At 47.1% G+C, this 19,876-nt stretch overlaps 1 protein-coding gene and 1 long non-coding RNA gene across 6 annotated transcripts in view; one reads left to right on the top strand and one right to left on the bottom strand.

Annotated features, from left to right (window-relative positions):
• Positions 1–11,244, top strand: part of LOC134480036 (uncharacterized) — a 28,750-nt gene extending 17,506 nt beyond the window's left edge. Inside the window, exons 2-3 of one of the 2 annotated variants that reach the window (XR_015627185.1) lie at positions 7,952–8,117; positions 8,553–11,244. This is a non-coding gene — a long non-coding RNA (uncharacterized LOC134480036). The remainder of the gene's footprint in view (positions 1–7,951; positions 8,118–8,552) is intronic. The other variant, XR_015627186.1, reaches the window with a different exon arrangement.
• Clmp (CXADR like cell adhesion molecule) overlaps positions 1–19,876 on the bottom strand; it is a 108,696-nt gene that overhangs the window by 62,788 nt on the left and 26,032 nt on the right.

Below are 19,876 nucleotides of genomic sequence, written 5' to 3'. Positions count from 1 at the left end.
CGGGTGCTCTTAACCGCTGAGCCATCTCTCCAGCCCAAATGAAGTTCTTTTTTTTTTTTTTTTTTTTTTTTTTTGGTTCTTTTTTTCAGAGCTGGGGACCGAACCCAGGGCCTTGCGCTTCCTAGGCAAGCGCTCTACCACTGAGCTAAATCCCCAACCGAGAGTGAAACTCTTAATAGCAGCGTGGGCCCGGATGTACACAGTATTGTTTGTTTCACTACTCAGCTTGGAAGAGAGAGCCAATCCGCAGCCCTGCTCTCCGCCCGTATCATTCCAATTCATTTTCTCAAGCTCTCTTCCACAAAGGGAATGCTCCAGTCTCACAGACCAATAAACAGAGGGACCAGGACACAAAACGGTGCGGAGAGAAGACCAGGCAGAGACGTGAGAGAAGGCATCTAAGTCCCCAGAAGAAACCACCCTAACACTCGATCCCAGACTTACAGCCTCCACAATCGTGACCAGTCAATGATACTTTGGCATGACAACCCTGACAGACAAACGCACCTCTTAAAGACATCTACTTTAGATTCGCTTTAGAGTTCAGACTAGGAAAATGTTGGCCAAGGACATGGTCTGGTTTTCCTTTGGCCTCCATACTGCCCCCTGTATAATTTCGTGTTGCATGTGATATATGCCCAGCCAAACTCTTGCCGTCAAAGGTCTTAAGCACAGACGTTAAACCCAGTGGGTGGGGAGACAGATTGAAAAGTGTAGTCACTGGACCAATACAGAGTACAGTCAGAACAGCTCATTACTATTTTGGTCAACTTTTTTTCTTTTCTGCTTTCCCCCCCAGGATTCATAATCTCTTGCCATGAAACGCGTCTGGCGTAGAGAAAGCAGGACAGTGACATTAAGTGTAATTGACATTAAGGCATCACTCCGGACTGCCTTTCGTGGCGCGCTCAAGGTTTCAGGGCTTGCACGGCAGTGAGCGATGACATTCAAGCTTGCCAGTCATCTGGAACACTGAACTCTCCTCTCCCCGGGCACAAACAGCCCGCGGGGTTGGAGCGAATCAGAGTTTCAGATGTATCTCTGTGGGATAGGGTCCAGCCGAAACTTCTGATCTTTTCCTCTGGACTTGCCTTTGTTTCCTATCAGCGCCTCTGAGCCCCCTTGCCAGGACTGTATCTACCCCCAGTGATTTGTACTTCTCTCGCTTAATATTTGGGCCACAAATGGAAAATACAAAAGCCTCATTCCTCGTGCCCTTTAGTAGAGCTAAAGCAGGCTGGAGCATTTATGAGAAATTCTACTGTAAACCGAATGGAGGGAACACACACACACACACACACACACACACACACACACACACACAGGCAGGGAGAGAGAGAGACAGAGAGACAGAAAGAGAGAGAGACAGAGAGAGAGAGACAGAGAGAGACAGAAAGAGAGAGACAGAGAGACAGAAAGAGAGAGAGAGAGAGACAGAGACAGAGAGAGACAGAAAAAAACAACATGAAACAACTTATTTACTATTGGCTTTTAGATAACTAGCCCACTTAACTTGCTCATTAAACACCAATGTTTTACATTTACAGGCCAGAGGAGAGTTTGCTTTTATTCTTGGGCTTTTCTTTACTTGATTCTTTTCTGATCCTTTTTGGAGAAGCAGTGAGATCAGACACCTATCACCACACTGAGCTTCCTACCCAATCCTGAAGCTTACGGCCAGCCCAAGAACGAAAGTGAACGAAAATGAACGAGGAGCCTTGCGTTTCTCAATTGTTTGCCATGGAGAATCAGGATCTGTGTTGAAGCAGCTCTCTCAGCCCCTCTCCACAAAGGAGGGCACCCCAGGAAGGCTTATTTATGCTCTGCCCTTACAGCACCTTCTGCGAATCAGTGAGAAGCTGAGGTTTTTTTCTTGTGATGGGAGTGTTGTTGCAGCCAAGCTGAAGACATAGACTTCACCCCCTATCCTCAAGTCAGACTAATTACTATATTGGTGGCTGGGAGAGCCTTACATGGAGGCCAAGTAGGCCTGATTTATGGTATTTACAGACCCAGATTTGTACGTCTGGAGGTTGAGCCTGTTTGTGCAGGCCCCTGCAAACAGAGCCTGAGAAGGGTGAATAGGTTGGTTATTGTTGTTAAATGAGAAGGAATCCTTATCTCAAATATATAAAACAGGTCGTGTTCATAGAACACATACCTATGGCCACTTAGAATTAAGGGATTGCTTAATCGCTTTGGGATGGGGGGTGGTCCAGGTTAGAGCCCCAGTTCTCGTGTTGGATAAACCAGGGATCACTGATAGGAATTTCTGACTGGCAGGGAGAATGGGAGACGATTATGCAATGACCACAATTTGTTGGGTGGTCAAAAGTATTTTAAAACATGGGGGTTTGGGGAAACAAATAACAGATAGACTTGATGGTTAAAAATTCGTTGAGTTATTAGGTTAACTGCTGCGTAAACACTCCCTTATTAAGTGACCCTCTAGATCCTCGTATCATACAACACAGGGGTGTGAAATCAGAACAAAGTTGCAGATGGGAGTAGCGACAGGCGAGGCGAGTGACAGGTGGGGCACGTTCGGAGGGGGGGAAGGAGCATTTACCTGATGATAACCATTTGTGACATGCCAAGTCTATTTTCTCATTCAATACCTAATTAACAGCCATTTAAACTGAAGTCGCCAGTGTCCCAACAACAGAGACACAGGCTCAGAGATACTTAGTTACTCACAGCTTACACGGCACAGATCTAGAATCTTGTTCTACTTCCAGGACTGCTGGCTTCGAAGTCAAGTCCTGATCTTTCACACTGGTGCAGGAGCTGACCTCCAGATGGCTCCCTGGCATGCGTGTCCACCTGCAGTTACTTCCTCCCCCCAGGGAAAGACCGATCTTTTTAGCTGGCAGTATTTCTTTCATCAGAAATGAGGGTGTTTAACTTCCAAAGCTGGGTCCTGTAACACACTGTGGCTTCTACCCTGTTCTTTTGGACTGCCTCCTCCTGCGAGAAGCCAGGCATCACAGCACAAAGAAAACAAGCCAGTTACAGAGAGTCTCACACACTTCCTGCGTAAACAAGCACCATCTAAGTGTGCCGTCCAGGAAGCAGTAGCCTGAGGGCTGTGCGTTCCTCGTCCCGAGTTCACATGCAGGAGCTGCAGTTCCACTATGTGTGGAGATGGGGCTTCTAAAGAAGTAACTGGGCATAAATGAGATCATAATGAGGGGGCCTGGCCCAATCAAGCACACATCTTTACAAGAAGAGCTGACAGAGAGCTCCGTCTGTACTTATACATGGGCAAAAGAGGGTCCAGGTGAGGAAGTGTGGAAAGACAGATATCTACAAGCTGGAGGGAGTGCTCACACCATTCAGCAAATTTGCTAGCACCTTGATATCAGCACATAGCTTACAGAGCTCTGGGAAAGTATATGTTGCTTCAGCCACCTAGCCTGGAGTGTTTGGTTAAGGGAGAGCCTCCAGTCCTAACCAAGCTTCTCGGTGAATGGAATCTGACTGAACACAGCCTCAGGATGATCCTCCACCACAGCTGATCAGCCAAGCCTCTTCCGAGCTCCAGGTCCACAGAAACCGATCAGTGTTTGATGGTTTGAGCCGCTGTGTTGGGGCTAAGTTTTACACATAGCAGTGATTAACTGATGAATGAAATAGGGTAGGGATTTACCTCAAGGCAGAATACCACAGAAGGCATGGCGTGTAGCTTGAACTGATGTTCAAAAGGTTTCCCAAACCTGTTCTATTCCCTGGATAGGGAAGCTCACAAACTATTCTTCTTGTTGGCTACGTGTTAGGGATATACCCGCTCACAGATAAGAAATTAGTAAACGGGGCTGGAGAGATGGCTCAGCGGTTAAGAACACTGGCTGATCTTCTAGAGGTTCTGAGTTCAAATCCCAGCAACCACATGGTGGCTCACAACCATCTGTAATGGGATCCGATGCCCTCTTCTGGTGTGTCTGAAGACAGATACAGTATACTTATATATAATAAATAAATGAAAAAAGAGGAAAAAAGAAAAAAGAAATTAGTAAATGATATTCCTCTCCTCTGAAATGTTTTGTGGAGCTTCTCCAGGAGTACTGAATGGGACTGAGGGAAAGTCTCCCTGGATATCACACTTGGGCATGTTCTTCCTGGGACTTCTGCCTGTTACTTTGCTAGTACGTGTTTGTTGAGATTTCTATTACGCTGCTGAGAGTCATGAGTAGCTTTAGGAGAGAAACCCTCAAGGATACATATATTTGTTGGCGAATGGAAGAGATACCAATATGAATTGGTGGTTGACACCAATTCACTAGCTGGTTCTGACTTCCAAAATAAGACCTCGAGGAACTTGGGGAGATAACTTGTCACAGAGAAAGCCCAGCAGAGTGGGGTGTTCTAAATAGCCTAAGACATCACTTCAAATCATTCAAGTCCAAGAGAATCACAGAGTGTCAAAGCTAGAACCCATCCAAGATCAACTCTTAATATTGTGAAGAAGGGAGAGAGATGGCCGAGAAGCTATGCCATTCTTCTGCATAGTTCATGGTATAAGATAAGAAGGAACGGCCCAGAATAATAAGGCACAGCCTAGGACTCTAATCTGTTCTGTTCTCTGGGTTGGCTGTCTGGTGGGTTTCATCCATTTTTTTTTTACATTTGCACCTCAGCTGTGTGTGTGTGTGTGTGTGTATGTGTGTGTGTGTGTGTGTGTGTGTGTGTGTGTGGTGTGTTCAAGGTTCATTCTTTCCTCCCACCATGTGGTCTCCAAAGATCAAGCACAAATTGATGAGTTTGGCAGCAAGTTCCTTTATCCACCGAGCCCTCCCTCTCATTGTCCCTTGTTTGACTTTGTGAGAAGGGACCTCATTATATAGTACAGCTTGCCTTGAACTCTTAACGGTGTAGCCTACGTTTCATATCCTTAGCCTTTCAAGTGCTGGTGTTATAGATATGTATCACATATCTATATGGTCTTCATATTTTGGTCTGGTTTCATTGTTTCATTGTTTAGTCTTCATATTTTTGAGTTCAGAGTATTCTGTTACTCTCTAGGGGTGTGTGGGGGAGGGGCATTTTCTACTGAGACCCTCGGTACGGGCTGTCAACTTACTGGTCTTAGTCTCTTTTCTTCCTGCTTGGTTCCTTTTGCCCGAAACTCTCAGGTTTGGTCTCTCCTCAGTCTGTGTTCAAAGTACACAGCTTGGTTCAAGGACTGATGTCCAGCCAGCCTTTGGCAGGACAGAAAGAAGGTGGAATGGAACAGGCCACCAATGGCAGGGTTAGAGTGGGGCTCTCACGTCAGCCACCGGGCCACCCAGGGATTGTAGGCAAGTCACGCACTGCTTCCCAGGCTCTAAGTGCCCTTCCAATTATAGCCTGCTGTCTCATCAATCAGAGAAAGCCATCCCTTTTAATGAGTTAGCTAGCTAACGTTCAGCGTGCCTAGATAATAGAATGCTGCAATCTTGATAAAATGCTTCTCTCTTAGAAGCATGCTCAAGAACGGTAACTATGGTAGAGAATTTAGGCTTTGTAGATGCAGAAGGTTTACGTGTGTGTGTGTGTGTGTGTGTGTGTGTGTGTGTGTGTGTCCATGTATGTTAGTGGGGATTGAGGTCCTTTACATGCTAGGCACATGCTCTGCCACTAAGCTACATGCTCAGCACTACCACATACATCCCTTTAAAAAAATGCCATTTAAGTTAGCATATAAAGAAGTAGGTTTCATTCTGGCATTTTCATCCGTTTATTTCCTTGTGCTTCGCTCTGAACGTATCCCCTGTCCCCTCACTGCCCTTTTCCAATCCCTTCACCTACCACTCTTCTGCTTCCTCCCCTCAAACAATCCCCACTGGCTTTCAAGTCACTTGTATTCCAGTATACTTTATTTCTTTGTATCTCTCCTCCCTTAAGAGCTCTTCTAACACTCCTCTGGGCTGTGTTTTACTTTCAAAAACCTGCACCTTGTATGCTGACATACGAGAGGAAGCAGGTAGTGTTTGTCTGGGTCTGCTTTAGTGTGTAAAAAAAAAAAAAGATTTTGAGATCGGGTCTCATAATCATCTGCCTGAGTGTTCCTGGTATTTGAAGTAAAGGGAACAATGGAAGAGTTGGTCCAGATAACTCTGCCTTAGTGTGAAGGCTTGGCAGCCTTGAACCAGTCTCCTGCTGCGGGCTCACTACTTCCTTAAAAAAAAAATACTAAAAAACAAACAACAGGGCTGGAGAGATGGCTCAGCGGTTAAGAGCACTGACTGCTCTTCCAGAGGTCCTGAGTTCAATTCCCAGCAACCACAGGGTGGCTCACAACCATCTGTAATGAGATCTGATGCCCTCTTCTGGTGTGTCTGAAGACAGCTGCAGTGTACTTATATATAAAATAAATAAATAAATCTTTAAAAAACAACAACAACAACAACAACAACAACAAAAAAACAACAAACCCTCCTCACATTGTTTCCCACGTGCGTCTTGCTATTGGGTGTACCACTTTAATTTCCCAATAAATCATGAAGCCAAGAGCTAGCACAGATGTTTGCAGCCCCTAAATTCAATTGCTGGCCTTGTATTTTTTTGCTTACTGAAGCACAAGGGGATTTGGTATAAGGTAGACTGGGTTTTGAACTTTGCTTTATTCTTTCCAGTTGTTAGAAGCGGGCAAGTGGCTTCACCCCTCCTACCCCGGGGGTGAGTTACTGCACAGCGTTAACCATACAGAGGTAGGTAGGGTCAGCATTCAAGAAGAGCGCCGGGGACTAGTAAACATTAGCGGTGACTACTGGATGGTCCATGGCTAATTCACGGAGCCTCCTCTTAGGAGCCAGATATTCTGTGTGGTGCTGAGCGAGAAATAAAAGACAGTGTGAAGAAGTTTGTGAAGTAGCTGCCATGCAATCTTAATTCTCGGACATTTGGAAAAGGTAGGGAAGACTCAAGCTCTGTCAAGGCTTAAAGAAATGACTGTGTTTAAATTTGGACGTGCATGTGTGCTATTAAAAAAAATGACCAAAACAATTTCCAGATGGTCTTTCTAAAAGCCATTCTTCCTGGGAATCATCTATTTATCTTCCATGTAAAGGTATCAGCTTGTGGGTCTTGCAGAATGTGTGCATACCAGATTACCAAGGAGTAACACGAGCCTACAGGCCAGCATGGAGACCAAGCTGCAAGTCACCAAAAAGAGAGCTTGCACCTGACACCAAGAGGGAGCTAGGAACAGAGAAACAGTGACTGAGAGGGGTAAATGTTGTCTCCTGTGGATCACTGTGCTGTAGAAGACAATGATGTCCCTCAGTCGGATTCCAGAAGTGTCCACACAAGCCTCACATCTGAATGAGAGAAAAAAATCTCTTGTTGGGATGGAGTCCACAGATGCATCAAATCCGTGTCCTATGTCAGTTAATTGATGTTGGCTTGTCTTTGCCGCTTCAATCTGGAGATAATTTTCTCACACATGACAGAATAGAGGACCAGGGCCACACAATAACAAGACAGTGAGGTTAACTGTTTGCTGGATGTTGGTGAGATGCCCAGGTATACAAGGAGCACCCGGGAGGGGGATTTCAGAGGATAGCTGTGTCTGCAGGCAGAGAGGCAGTCTTTCGTTAAGTCTTTGCTAATACACTCAGTCTGTTGATAGTGGTTGCTTTCAAATTGGTTCTTTGGTATCTAGCTCAAAGGGGGGAAAAGATGAATTTGCAAGTCCTTTTTACACCTAACAGATCTCATCCCTCCTTCCTGATGGGGTTGAAGTTATATGTTGCAAATGGAACATTTTTATACATTGTTATTTATAACTGTGAATTCTTTCTAAAGGCTTTGGAGAGCTGAAAGATAGAAATAGGTGCTAAGAATTTATTGTAGTAATCCCACTGAACGCCATGAATTTGATGCATTTCCTAAGAAGGTAAATTATTGATGAAGAGAGGCCTTGGAAGCAAGTTTTGCTGTTGTCTCTGCTTTACTTTTTGTGACTTCCCAGAGGCCAGCTCACATGACCACGGTGTATTTCGAGAGGACAAACCAGTGTGCCCAGCAGCTATGTAACTCGAGATTCTTGGGAGCAGAGGCTGAATCATGTGGAATGATTCTGCATGGTTCATGTCAGAGATGAGAGTTTGACTTACTGAGATGGAGCACACGCCCAGGTCCTGCTATGCTTCTCTTCATTTTGAACCCCTCCCCCTCCTCCCCGAACCCCTCCCCCTCCTCCCCCTCCCCCTCCTCCTCCCCCTTCTCTGTTGTTTGCCTGTTTACTCTCCCATTAACAGTTAGGGTTAGGTAGGTTTCCTGAGATTTCTTCCGCCAGCAACACCGCACATGGGTGAGAAGAGGCAGTTACTGAGTTCAGGCGAAAGGCTCCACCTGGCCTCTCCCAAGGCATCTGCCAAAACTGTCCTCTTAATCTCCAACCGCAAACTACGTATCGTCCGGGGATGTCACACCACGATAGGCGCAATGAGTGATTTAGCCCACGAAATCCTCATCAACCCCTCGCCCTGTGCCAGACCCATCACACTCCAGCTGCGTTCGAGAACCCACTGATTCATTTTTCCATTCTTGTATTTGTCTTTCTTGTACAGAAGTGGCTGGATCTCATCCCCCCAGAGCGGCTGCTGTCTTCCAAGCAGTTTTCAGCAGACATCATCCGGAAACCCGTTCCACCCGTGAACGCGTTCCACCCGTGAACCCTTGGCTTGTCTTCCTAGGAGCAGGTCTCAGCAGCCTGTGCCTCAGCCTGCAGGGAGCGCTATGATGTCTGCGAGCTCTAGTCTGAGAGGGCACTGCTGGGCGCTGTGGTAGGCATAGCACCCAAACATCCACGAAGCTGTGCAGAGTAGGTGGCTGAGGAGCCAGGATAGGGAGCCGTGGTGCTAACAAACTGAGAGATTCAAAGAACATGGCCCCTGACATGGAGAAGCTCTCAGTTCAGCAGGATGATATTAATCCAAATGTGCCAGATGCCACAGAACAGCTCTACCCAGGAAGAAGTGTACAGATGCGCGGGGGCTCACACAGCATTCAGCAGGACTCCTAAGAGTTTGGGGCGGGGGACCACATAGAGGAAAACATGAACAAAAGGGCCAGAGGCAGGAGTAAGAGAAGCAGACAGCAACCTGCTCTTTACGCTGTCTTCAAGGCATTCATGCATTCATTCAACGAACGTCTCCCAAGTGTCCACCCTTACAACCGATCGTTGATTTGTAGTCCAGTGACTTCCAAAAAGGATTTGGGGTGATTTAAAACACATCCCAGACAGGAATGTTAAGTAACATAAATAGAACACAGAACCATTAAGAGATTCTGGGGAATAGTTTCTCAAGCACCTGAGATGGATTAATTGAAAGCTTGCTGGGAGCGAGCACTGCAGAGGTGCCGTGGGCTCTATTGAGTGAGAGGAAGTAGCTTAAGAGTCCTCAGGGGAGGGCAGAAGTGTACATAAGAAACCACATTTAGGCAAAGAGCTTTGGAATTTTCCAGATAGGCAAGATCATTCTGTGCCATGGAGGACAGTACCAGTGCCCAGGAGGAGAGAGAAAGTTTGAATTCAGAGGTCGGAGCTGCAGCTGGAAGCAGGAAGGAGCACCAGTGAGGTGGAAAATGGTCATAAAGTTCCTACAGGCAAAAAAAACGACAGGCCAGCCGAAGGGTGGGACAAGCCAGCGTAGCAAATTCCTGCTGAAAAAGCCGCAGCCCACCCAACCTGGGAGGGTCTTATCCTCACTTCCGTCCAGCTGGCTAGTCAGTGATGCTAACTTCCGGTGTCTCAGTTGGGGGTCGGGGGTGCGGTCGGGCAGGAAAACGTTGGGGAAAAGATTATAATTCAGGGGAATTCTTTCAGCAGACACACCTAGCGGGGAAGAGGTGTGTAGGGGAGACCTCTGAGGAGGCCTGAGCAGGATACGGAAGAAGTTAGAGAGAAAGGAGAACAGTTGGGAGAGATGCTCTGCGTGTGGTTACTTCCAGTGTGGTCGCACAGCTCGTTATTTGGAAGCGAGTGGGACCGTGGAATCTCTGGCTCCATCCGGACCCTGCTTGAATCGGAACCCGGGTTGGCCACTGGGGACCGACAGCCTGCTCTGTGTGCAAGCAGTGGGGCCAGGAGGATTGTACACCATATATCTCCAAGTCTAGGTCACAAGGGCTTATGAGGGATCAGAATCGGTTTGTACTGAGGTTGGGAGGGCCAGGCTAAATGGCCGTCTGAGGAGCTCTGAGACCAATCGCTAAAAGGGATCAGGGTACTTATGCTTAATTTTGTACCTCTGTGCCAGACTATTGTTCAATAAAGCCACTTTAGTCACATTGTATAGCGTATAGAATTCGTTTGTCAAACGGAGAAATGACAATATTACCCGAAACTTGTATAGCAATAAAATCCAACTTAGCCTATCCGACGATTTTTGGCAACAACACTGAGAGCAGTGTGACAACGCATTCTACCACACTTTCAGTGTTTGCTCTGACCATTCTAGGCAAACAAATACTAAGGTGGCAATTTAAAACTGTACATAAGAAACCACATTTAGGCAAAGAGCTTTGGAATTTTCCAGATAGGCAAGATCATTCTGTGCCATGGAGGACAGTACCAGTGCCCAGGAGGAGAGAGAAAGTTTGAATTCAGAGGTCGGAGCTGCAGCTGGAAGCAGGAAGGAGCACCAGTGCTCGAGCTGGGGGTGTGGAGTTCAAGTGGTAGGGTATGAAGCCCGGGGTTTGATCCCTAGCATAAACCACAGAGGCAGGCAGGCAGGCAGGCAGGCAGGCAGGCAGGCAGGCAGGCAGGCAGGCAGGCAGGCAGGCAGGCAGGCAGGCAGGAGCTGGAAGCAGGAGGAGTCAGAGATCATGGTCACTCACAGCTATGTGCTGAAGTTAAGGCCAACAGAATTCCTCTGGGCCGCTTTAGTCGTTTGTTTACTGCCCTCAGCAGACTCTCCCAGGACTCAGTATCTTAACCAGGGTATTAAAATTGGCAGTAAGTAACTCATGGACCGCATTTTCCATGATCAAAAAAGCTCATCTAGGTAGGAGTACATCTCAGCACGGTGACGCCATGACACGTGTCACCTCGCTCTTGCTTGGGCATCTGCCTCATCTGAGAAGAGTTGATTTTATCAATTTCCCCATTCCCGGGGGTTGAATGTGGTGTCATCAGCTACTTCATATAATAACTGTACAATATGTTTGGATGACTAAACGAAGTCATATTTGCAATAAGATGCTTAGAACATGATAACAAATGCCTTTAAAGTTAATAAAACTAACCTCAGGCTCCTTAGACTTGAATTTTTCAAATGGTGTATTTACTTTTATTTTATGTAAATTGGTGTTTTTGCTGCATGTATGTCTGTGTGAGGGTATGGGGTCCCCTGGAATTGTAGTTACAGACAGTTGTGAGCCACCTAGGTGCTGGGAACCTAACCCAAGACCTCAGGAAGAATAGTCAGTGCTGTTAACCACTGAGCCCTCTCTCCAGCCCCCACCAGGGAATTTTATAGCATGAGTATATTATCACGTGGCAGAGGAAGAAAGGACGTCATAACAGAAGGGTAGCTACAAAGTTCTAGAAAAAAGTCACTATAAAAACGTGATGCTGACAGTTGACAGTACTGTGCACGAGGCGGGGTGTAGTAACAAAACCAACACCTCTTCCAAAATAGAGACAGCTTCTCTGTTTTCTTCTAGCCTGATAAGAGTGGACCCCCTCCCCCAACAGAGCCCTCAGAGCAACTTCTGGTCTATCACCAGTCTCCTGGAGGGTGATGGACTAAGCGAGGATCTAACCTTGGTATAAGCAGGCTTCCAAAACCAGTGAGACCGCAGCAAGATGTCTGTATATAAGTCTGAAACATTAAAGCAGGCCACTTATTTCTCAGAGCCTTAGCTTTACACGTATAAAATAAGAATAAAACTAACCTAACTTCTCAGCCTTATAAAAGATGTTTATCAAGCCCCTTGATGTGTACAAACCCAGTATCTGGTACTCTATCCCCCCTGTCCTGGGCTAGCCTTCACCCCAACCCTAGATGTCCCCTCATGTTTAGCAAACACCTGACTGTTTTTCCATATTCTAGCAGGCACACAGAGGTCCACTGTAATGTCCAGGGTGACAATGCTCAAGTCCTGATTCCCGACAGCCTCAGCAGCCAGCAAACATTCCTATGTTGACAGTATTATTTGATGTCTCCAAACTTGTTAGAAATCCACACGGCTACCCGGGTGGTGGCACGTACCCTTAATCCTGGTGCTCACGGAGGCAGAGACAGGCCCATCTCTGAGTTCAAGGCCAGCCTGCTCTACAGAGCAAATTCCAGGACAGACAGAGCTACACAGAGAAACCCGTCTTAAAACAGCGGCAGCAGCAACAACAGAAACCTCAAATAGATAATTAAAAGTAAAATGAAGCGATTAGAAAAAGAAGAGACAGAAACCCGCATATCTTTGGGGTGGGTTTGTTTCTTTACCTAACAATGGTTGTTTTTATTATTATTGCTATTATTTATCTATTATTTACTTTTTTTAAAATATTTTATTTATTTATTATATATTATGATTACACTGTCGCTATCTTCAGACACACCAGAAGAGGGCATCAGACTCGTTTCAGATGGTTGTGAGCCACCATGTGGTTGCTGGGATTTGAACTCAGGACCTTGGGAAGAGCAGTCGGTGCTCTTAACCACTGAGCCATCTCTCCAGCCCTATTATTTACTTTTTTACTTTATTTTAGCCCAGGGGAACATTGTCAGATAGCCAGCCAGCAAGCACATTCCCACTGCATCATCCCCAGCCCTTCTTTCCTGAAATGGCATCTCCGTATGCCGTCTGTGTAGCCCAGGCTGACCCCTCCATGACCTGATGCATCTCTAAATGCCAAGTGCTGGAATGACAGGTGTAAGCCACCACCACCAGTTTCCATTTTTTTTCTTTTTGCTCAACTCTAGGTCTCCGGGCATCTTAAAACTCTCCCCTTAGTCTTTGCCATCCTAGGAACTAAGAACACCGGTTCTACCTGGGACCCACGCAACCTGGTGCTTTCCAATCCCTGGAAATGGAGGAGATGTAAAGGGTGGACCATGCTACCAGCCACAGTTCACACTGGACTGGTAACACTGCTTGGCTGACTTTCTCTTTTCCAAGCTCTACTGAAGCTTCGCTACTTCCTACGCTCATGAAAGTGTCTTGAATCACATTTAAGGAGAAAATGGAGAATAATTAAGAGGTGTACGGTCTGAATTCCTTACCTCAAAACCCCTTGTGTATTTGCCACATGTCAAGATTCTGCCACAGGCCAGAGGAAGGTCCTGATGATGTTTTACTAAATGGGCATGATGTGCCCAGCAAACTGCCTCCTCCTTCTTTAGTTTAAAAGATCTATCTATCTATCTATCTATCTATCTATCTATCTATCTATCTATCATCCATCCATCCATCCATCCATCCATCTATCGTTCTATCCATATGAGTACACTACAGTTGTCTCCCAATAGACCAAAAGAGGGCAACACACCAGAAGAGGGCTTCAGATTCCATTACAGATGGTTGTGAGCCACCATGTGGTTCGTGGGAATTGAACTCAGGACCTCTGGAAGAGCAATCAGTGCCCTTAACCTCTCAGCCATCTCTCCAGCCCAGATTCATTTATTTTATTTTGTGTGTGTGTGTGTGTGTTTTGTCTACATGGATATATATGTGTACCATGTGAGTGCTTGGTGCCCTCCACGGTCAGAAGAGGGTCTCAGGTTCTGGGGAACTGGAGTTACAGGTGGTTGTAAAACCATCATGTGGGTGCTGGGAATCGAACTGGGGTCCTCTGCAAGAATAACTGGTGATTCTAATCCCTGAGCCATATTTCCCGTCCCTCAAACATTCATGCCTGTAGGACAGCACTGCAGTCGGGTTTGCTCAGACAAGCCTCTGGTATAGCAGTCACTGTAGAGGCTCGTAACTGGGCAACATGTGAAGAGTCAGTAACCACTGAACATGTCAGCCACAAATGAGACACCAATATCACTCCCTCCAAGGCTTAGGGAATACTGTGGAAGAAAAGGCAAAAAGAATGTAGGAGTCGAAAGGAGGGATCGGCAGAGTGGAAGGACGACTTCTAGACATGATGTGACTGTTGGACTCTTGAACTTACAGATTGCTTGCCCAAGAGCTGAACAAGACAGGGCTCCCTAAGGTGCTGTTGTGGAAGAATAAAGAGCCCACTAGGTCCTGCTTCCCCACTGAGGATTTGGAGACAGTTAAGGGTGGACGGGAGGAGAGACAGTTTCTTCAGTGGTACGGCCACTCGCCTATGCTCTTCTAAGCAACTGCCTTCGTTGCTGTGAGGAGACACCATGAACAAGGCGACTTAAAAGAGAAAGCATCATTAATTGTGTGTGTGTGTGTGTGTGTGTGTGTGTGTGTGTGTGTGTTTATAGTTTCAGAGGTTAGTCCAGGATCATCATCATGTTGGGAACTATGGAAGCAGGCAGGCATGAGACTGGAGCAGCGGCTGACAGCTCACCTCACATCTGATCCACAAGTTCCAGGCAGAAAGATGAGAGAGAGAGAGAGAGGAGATAGAGACTGAGTCTGAGTTTGGTTTTGGCTTTTGAACACTCAAAGCCCACTCCTAATGACATGCATCCTCCAGCAAGGCCACGCCTCCTAATCCTTCCCAAATACTTCCAATGACTGCGAACCAAACATTCAAATACATATGAGCCTATGGGGCCAATCTCACTCAAACCATCACAGCAACTCTCATCACACACAAACCACACACATACACACACACACACACCACATACAGACACACAGACACACACACATACACTACACACACATACCACATACAGACACACAGACACACACACATACACTACACACACACACACCACACACACACACACAAACCACATACACACACACACCACACACACACACACCACACACACACCACATACAGACACACAGACACACACACATACACTACACACACACCACATACAGACACGCACACACACACACAAACCACATACACACACACACAAACCACATACACACACACACACACCACACACACACCACACACACACACAAACCACATACACACACACACACCACACACACACAAACCACATACACACACACACACCACACACACACACACCACATACACACACACACCACACACACACAAACCACATACACACACACACACCACACACACACACAAACCACACACACACACCACACACACACAAACCACACACACACACACACACCACACACACACACACACCACACACACACACACCACACACACCACACACACACCACACACACACACACCACACACACACCACACACACAAACCACATACACACACACACACACCACACACACACAAACCACATACACACACACACACCACACACACACACCACACACACACCACATACAGACACACAGACACACAGACATACACTACACACACACACACACACACCACACCACATACAGACACACAGACACACACCACACACACACAAACCACACACACACACATGCACCACATACAGACACACAGACACACAGACACACAGACATACACTACACACACACACCACATACAGACACACAGACACACACACATACACTACACACACACCACACACACACACACACACCACACACACACCACATACAGACACACAGACACACACACATACACTACACACACACCACACACACACACACACACACACACGTAGAAGAGGGGTTAATGGAAAAGAGGAAAGTGATTCACGGGACGAGGACAAGAGGGAAGGAAATTATGTTCATGTAAGAAAGTGCCACGGTGAAACCCGTTATTACATTTATCAATACATATTAACATTATTTGTAAGCATGGCCCCTCCTTTCCTTCCACATTCCAACTTCCTCTCATGCTTTGGACCCTGAGTGCAGTAGTACTAACAAGCCAGGCGAGATGTGCCTCCTTGTGTGAAAATAGCAAGTCTGCAACTGGCTTGTTCGTGCCCTTTGGGCCCAAAGCAGGAACAGCTGGGCCCACATTTCTCTGAGTAGTTTTTTGGATCTAAGGAGGTTTTTCCATGGCTACTGCCTGCCTCCCCAAGCACCAGGTGCCTCTTCTCCAACTTCTTCTCTTTGCCCAATGCCAGGGTTCTGCTCTCTTCAGAGGGGTTGACTATAAATGGTCATCCAGGGGAGACAGCCAGAATGCCAAGAGCTATGAGCCTGACAGAACTTGTATATTGGCCTGACAGCTTCAATAGCCCAGAGTCCTCGAGGAATCCCAAATAGCCCGGGTTCCTTCCTCCTCAACCCCAGGCTGCCTGCCTGCCTCCTGGCCTTGTTTAAACAGCAGGCTGTGTGTGTACTCAAAGGCCAGTGACCTTTCCCCAGTGAGGGAGAACAGGTCAATAAGACTGCCTGATCCGAACGAGAGCTGCTTTCTTGCCTGTAGGTTTGTCTGACTTTCAGAAACGGGACCGTAGGGTTTTCATTATCCACTAAAAGTGAGACCTGTTCACGGAGGATTCGGACTTCTTGGGTCGGAAGGCAGTGATGATTACAACTCACATTACTGAGAGTCAGGCTTAGTGCTAAATACTTTGGGATTAATGAGAATATAGCATTTAGCACAGAACCCGGCACACAGGAATTACCCATTAAGTGATAGCCACTGTGATTGATAATCTTTTTGAAACCTTTTAAAACTATTTCAATTTAAATTTTTTTAGATTTATACGAGTATTTGCTTGCATATATATATATGTGTGTGTGTGCATGTACATATGTATGTGTGCATGTATATATGTATGTGGGCATGTATGTATGTGAACCACAGATATTCTTAGTGCCTACGCAAGTCAGCATAGGGAACTGGCATTAGAGACAGTTGTTAGCCACTCTATAGGTGGCAGGAATCAAAGCCAGGTCCTCTGTTAGTACAGAATGGGTTCTTAACCACTGAGCAATCTCTCCAGCCTGTGATTTATTTATTCTTGTTATATGCATATGGGTGTTTTACATGTTTGAGGTGGCACGGGGCGGCATGAAGAGGGTGCTGGGTCCCCTGGAACTGAAGGTTATAGTTGTCAACTGCTGTGTGAGCCCCGTGGAAGAGCAGCCTGTGCCCCTGACCACTGAGCCATCTCCCCAGTCCCATCGACAATATTTTTAAAAAGTTTAAAAATTACATTTATTTATTGTGCACCTAGCATGTGTGCGCTTATGCACTTGTGTGCCGTGGTACGCACAGAGGTAAGAGGACAACCTGCAGGAGTTGGTTCTCTCCTTTCACAGGAGGGTCCTGGGGATTGAACTCAGCTTACAAGGCTTGGAGGCAAGCACCTTTACCCACTTAACCATCCTGGCAACCCTCATCAACAATCTTCTAAAGTTCTAACGTAATTAATTACATTTTTTTTGAGACAGGCAGGGTCTAACTAGGTAGCCCTAGGTGGCCTGGAACTCACCGAGATCTGCGAGACTCTGCCTCCCAAGTGCTATATGAAGGCAGGTGTCATTATGTCTGGTTCTCTCAAAAAGAATCTTGCAGATCGTTCTATGAGGTAATTTTTTTTTAACCTCTTTGATTTTGGCAGCCAATATAAACACTATGCTCTAAAAGCAGAAGATCCCTTTGTATCTCCAGCTTTTTTTTCTATGTAGTTTTTTGTATCTATACGTGTGCCTGTGTGTGCGCCTGTGTGTGTGCGCCTGTGTGTGTGCCTGTGTGTGTGCCTGTGTGTGTGCCTGTGTGTGTGCCTGTGTGTGTGTGTGTGTGTGTGTGTGTGCGCGTGCGTGTGTGTGCGCGCCTGCAGAGTCCAGAAGAGGGCATCAGAGTCCCTGAAGCTGGGGTTAAAGGCAGCGGTGCACGATGTGGGTGCTGGAGTCTGAAGTCAGCATAAGCTCTGCACGATTTTAACTGCTGAGCCATCTCTTCAGCCCTGCAAAGTCCTCGTTTTCCACTGGCTGCAGGCTGCCAACTTGCTGAGATCAGCAGCGAAGTCGGGGTTGGGGAAACTTTTTCCTTTAGCGACACCAGATCAGATCAGGAAAAAAAAAAAAAAAAAAAACAACCAAAAAAATCCGTTGAGCTGAATATTCAATCCCATTACTCATTCCTTTGCCCCATCCCCTCCCCACCCTGCCCATGTTTACCGTGTGTTTCAGGCACTTTCCTTAGAAAGCATCTGCAGAGAGGGGCACAGAGTGGTTTGGATGGTGCTGAAGCTTTATCCCGGCACTGGGGCCAGGGTCTCTTAGCTTCACCAAACAGCACCCAGGGGCAGAGAGACCCACTCTACCACAGTGGGTTTGAATGGCTCCCTTTAGGAGTTTTCTCTGAGACCCTTTCTTTCCAGAAGTGGAAATCACAGTCCTGGTTGAGGCACTTGGCTCAGACACAGAGCTGTTGGAATCTGGAACTTGGGGGCTGACTTGCTTTTCTCTGTGTCACTCAGCTGCCCTGCACTGCCCTGAAAAGGCAGGTAAGATAGCTGCCCATCTGTTCAAGGTCCGCATACTCCCAAATCCTCTCTCTCTCTCTCTCTCTCTCTCTCTCTCTCTCTCTCTCTCTCTCTCTCTCTCTCTCTCCCTCTCCCTCTCCCTCTCCCTCTCCCTCTCCCTCTCTCTCTCTCTCCAAACTCTCTTCTTACAAGGAGCCCTCTGGGATGAGCTCAGCTCCCATGACACTCCCTTCTGGTCCGGCCTCATCTCTGTGAAATTTACAAGGTTGTGAACTGCTAATTGTGTTCCCATTTACGATTCTCTGGTGTCAATGCCCGGGCCGCCCTCCGCCCTTTTTAACATTGCATTTCTCTCTGATTTGTATGTTCCACTAGACCAGGAGTCTTTTAAGAACATAAAGTCTTGGGTCTCCTCAACTTCCAAACCTCCTCACCCCTGCTCCTCCTCTCCTCCTCCCCTGCGCCCACCCTCCCTGGGTTCAGAATTGAGTGTGTGTGTGTGTGTGTGTGTGTGCAAGCACATGCATGACGCACCCATGTATCCTCTAGATCAGGCATGTGAGATAGTAATGGAGAACTCCCCGGTTTTCAGAGGCCTTTAATGTGAACGCCCACTGTAAGAAAGGCATAGAAAGCACGGAACCCAGACACTCCAAACGACCACGTATCTAATTCTTGCTCTCTGAAAATGGGCTGCTGGACCCCTCCAAGGGAACTTCCTAGACACAGCTGATTTCAGAGGTCTGGTGGGGAGGTACAAAGTGAAGGATGTTCTCTTTGGCTATGAGGGCCTCCGGGACTCCCAGGGGAACCCGCAGGCCTCATATATATTTATGTGAACTTAAGATGCTAATGAGTGTTGTGGAGCCAAGCGCCCCACTGCGTTTTGTGAGCAATTGGGTCTACTCTGTACATCAGCTTCTTTGTGTGCAGGGCGGTAGGTTCAAATTGCAGCTGACATGGACACCTGCCAGGCCGACAGCAGCATCAGGGGGGTTCCAGCAGGAAGCAGAGCCAGATGCACTGCATCCTCCGCCTGCTTGAGATTGGTTTGTCCACCTCCCAGGGTTCAAGAGGCAGTGCCTGACATCTATTAGACAGGGAGTTCATAGACCCCATTGCTAAGGGGTCCCTGCCCCCACCACTCATCCTTTCCAGAACAGTACCCCGTGGAAGCCCCTCCCTTGCAGGCCGGCTTTGCTAACCTAACCGCAAAGCCTTGCTGGGGCTAGAAGATCAGTTAGCCGCAGTTCATTGTCAATCTTATAGAGCATCTCCCTAGAGCTGCCTGATGCCACCCTGGTTCCAGGTCAGTGGCCGCCCTCAGTCTGTTTGTCACCGGATAGTGACTTTGTGCCAAGCACCAGGCATACGGAGAAGAACAAGTCGAACTTTGTCCTCCCAAACACACAGCGCGG

The sequence above is a fragment of the Rattus norvegicus genome, chromosome 8, assembly GCF_021556685.1.
Source record: "Rattus norvegicus strain SHRSP/BbbUtx chromosome 8, alternate assembly SHRSP_T2T, whole genome shotgun sequence".
Taxonomy (NCBI): Eukaryota; Metazoa; Chordata; class Mammalia; order Rodentia; family Muridae; genus Rattus; species Rattus norvegicus.
The sequence above is the reverse complement of the archived record's forward strand: the minus strand, read 5'-3'. Positions and strand labels throughout refer to the sequence as shown.